We start from the raw sequence: 3,717 nt of genomic DNA on the forward strand, positions 1-3,717 counted from the left end.
GTCTCGCTATATTTTCGGATATACGATCTAAGGAATTTAGGGTTTCAGCAGACTCTCGAATTACATCCTAAACAGGTTACCTTGGGAAAAGCGTCATAACGTTCTCTCTAAGCATTAGAAGTTATAGAAAGAGAACAGACTGTGTTTTGTTTTAGTATAATTTTCAGAACCTAAGGTTGAAACATTGACATGTGGTATGTCATACAAGTTCACTATACTGAACTAGTCTATAATTAGGTCATCGCGGGAGATTGGGAATAGATATTTCTTCGGGAATCCAATCATGATCAGACTTGTGGAGTTAGAAATAGGACTCAGAGGGCTACTAAAGACCAAAATTTCAGAACTTAAATATCTGAAAGTACAAAGTTATAGTCGTTTCAAGATCAAGCTCCCAAAATCAAGAAAAAGTGAGATGAGGAAGTTTGATGGCAAAGATCCGGTAAATTGGATACTAAAAATGGAGAAATATTTTGATCTACATGGTGTACCACTATTAAAAAAGGTACGTATTGCATATAATTATTTAGATATGAATCAATTTTTATGGTATAAATGGCTTTGTTCTCGTAAACCACTTGTCATGTGGTCAATTTTCACGGAGGAAATGATAGCACATTATGAGGATACAAAGAGAAACACCTTATTTAGCCAATTGATAAATCTAAAAAAAAAGGGTTCAATGAAAAAGCACATTGAGGCCTTCCAAAAATTGAATATAAGGGTAAATGATATTCCAGAGAAGAAAATGGTTGATGTCTTCATAGGGACTTTAAAGGATAACATTCAACATGAGGTTCGTCTTTGGGAACCTGATTCTTTGGAGAATGCATTCAGGTTGGCAAGAAAAATTGGAAGCGAAATTATGGAAACAAGGAATCCCACCACTCACAACTATAATTATGGAAGTGTTTTTTCTCCTATCCTTCCACAACCTACAAGGTTTACATCACAACAATTGGAAGAAAAAAGTGAAAAAGGGCTTTGTTACAATTGTGATAGCAAATACACTAAAGGTCATAAGTGTGCTGAGAAGAAATTATTTTACATAGATTATGAAGAGAAGGAAGAAAAGGATCAAGAAACATCAAAAGAAGAGGATATACACCAAGAACCCACCCTAGAGAAAGAAGAAATGAATCCGACCGTATCTTGTAAAGCATTGGAAAGAATTATCACTCAAACTCTCAAGATAGAAGGACATATCAAGAAGAAAAAGGTTCAAGAAGTGAAATATCACATCAAGAAAGAAGAAATAAATCCGACCATCTCTTATAATGCATTGGCCAAAATTACCACTCCTCAAACTATTAATATAGAAAGACACATCAAGAAGAAAAATGTTCAAGAATTGAAAGACCACATCAAGCATCAAGAAATGAATATGACCATATCTTGTAATGCATTGGAAGAAATTACCACTCCTAAAACTATTAAGATAGAAGGACATATCAAGAAGAAAAATGTAGAAGTGTTGATTGATTCGGGCAGTACCCATAATTTTATTCATTGTAAGATAGCCAAGGAATTGAATTTATTCCTATATCTAGCACCAGAGTGTCAAGTGATGGTTGCAAGTGGAGGAACCATAAATTGCTCTGGAAAGTGCCATAATATCAAGCTATCCATGGGAGAATATGTATTGAATAGCCCAATGCTTTCCATTCCAATGGGTGGTGTTGATGTTCTACTAGGAGTCCAATGGCTACAATCTTTGGGTACGATAGCTTTTAATTTTCAAGAATTTTTCTTGAAATTTTTTTGGGAAGGAAAGGAAGTTTAATTTAGGGGTATCAAAGGGAAACTTGGAAAGATAATCAACTCTAACAGCATGATAAAGCTTCTAAATAAATAAAAACAGGTCGTAATTGTACAATTATGTTCACTAGAAGATCCCACATCGAAATCATGTGTTTCTCCAGATCTCCAAAACATTTTGGACAATCATTCCAAGGTATTTGAGACTCCCAAAGGCCTCCTACCTATTCGTGATCATGATCATGCTATTAATTTGATTCCAAGAAGTGTTCCTCCAAACATCAGGCCTTACAGATATACATATGCCCAAAGGAGTGGGAACTCATTCAAAAGTTGGAGAAGATCCCAATACAAACAATATTGCAAGAACTTGACAAGGAAGGAGATATCATATTGGAACCTGAAGCAGTCACAAAACCGAGAAATCAACAGCGACGAAATAGATCAATTTCAGAGTATCTCATCAAGTGGAAGAACTTACCCACTGAAGATTCCACATGGGAGGACAAGAATTTATACAGAAGCATCAAGAACTACTCAAGTGTTGAGGACAACACTTTTTGAAGGAGAGGGGCATGTTAGGTCCCTATACTACTAGCGTAACCCCTTATTGCTATTATTACAATCCCCTTATTATATTGTTGTGTCCATGTAGTCCCCATATTATTATTATTGTGCCCCATAGAAGCCCACTATTGTTAATTTTTGTGCCCTTACATTATTATTGTTATGTCGGCTCTGATTATATTATGACCCCTTAAACTCCTATATATAGAAAGGAGGTCTTGTCATTTGTATCATCTAAGAATTTTTCATTTGAGTAATGTAAAGGAGGTTTCCCCCTCGAAGAGGCTGAATTCTAAGGTGTTTATCTCTCCTTTCTATATTTTTGTGAGCTGGTTTCATAACATAATTCAAATTAGAGATTAAAACAATTACTAATTGCCAAATTAGATATTGCATTTGGTTGAACACTCATAGAAGTGAAATTAAGATAGGATTACACATGATTTTCATTGATTAGCCCAACCTTTGGGCTTTGTGCAAGGATAGTAATCCCTAGGTCCTAATTTTTTATTTTTTTTTATTCTTTTTTGTGAAGGTTATTTTGACATGAAATCGTGGGATCTACTAAATCATATATGTAATTGTTGAGGAACTCATTTCAAGTATCAACCTAGTCTTCTGGTGATGGTATCATTATGAGATTGATATTCAAGAGTGTATTTTCGACTTGAGAATTTGAATATAACAATTGTGGTTTCAATTTTGGATCATTCAAATGACTGTAGGTATTTGTTTTATATGTAACCAAAATATGGTGTGTTTTTCTCTAAAATGTGAGTGATATATTGTATTCAACTATATATTATCCTTGTTGTTCAATAATGGTGCCATCACATTTTAAGAATGGACATAGTGTATGCAATGTATCCAATCAACAATCTAGAGATAATACATAATCAAGGAGTACATTTGGATACATAACACACCTTGATTGGTTAAGTGGATAATGTCGCTAAGTTATTCCAAAAAGATTATGAAAATTTTAAATCATTATCTTATGTCAGAGTTAGGGTAACTAACCCTTATATACATAGTGGAATTTGATGTTTTAGATGCTTAATATGTCATTCATTGCACAATAATTCCATTCAAAGCATTAATAACCATTCAATTGAGGTGCCCCTTTTATTTAATTCTAAAGGAGATATCTATGTAGGATTCCCATTCCCTTTAGCTTTCAAGATAAATATTAGTGTTCACACCCAATTATTACATAGTTTTCAATGGACATACATTCATAATAAGGAGCTTTTGCACCCATAGGATACTATGCAATCTGAAAATAAATTTTATAGTTAATAATTCACCTCTCGGCTCTGCAATGCAGATATTCTTTATTTCATCTTGGTTCACTTGTTGGTTTTTCATGCAGAAATAGAGATCATAAGTGTC

This window comes from Pinus tabuliformis, chromosome Q (assembly GCF_031772625.1).
Source record: "Pinus tabuliformis cultivar Carrire ecotype Pingquan chromosome Q, CPIR1, whole genome shotgun sequence".
NCBI classification, from domain to species: Eukaryota; Viridiplantae; Streptophyta; class Pinopsida; order Pinales; family Pinaceae; genus Pinus; species Pinus tabuliformis.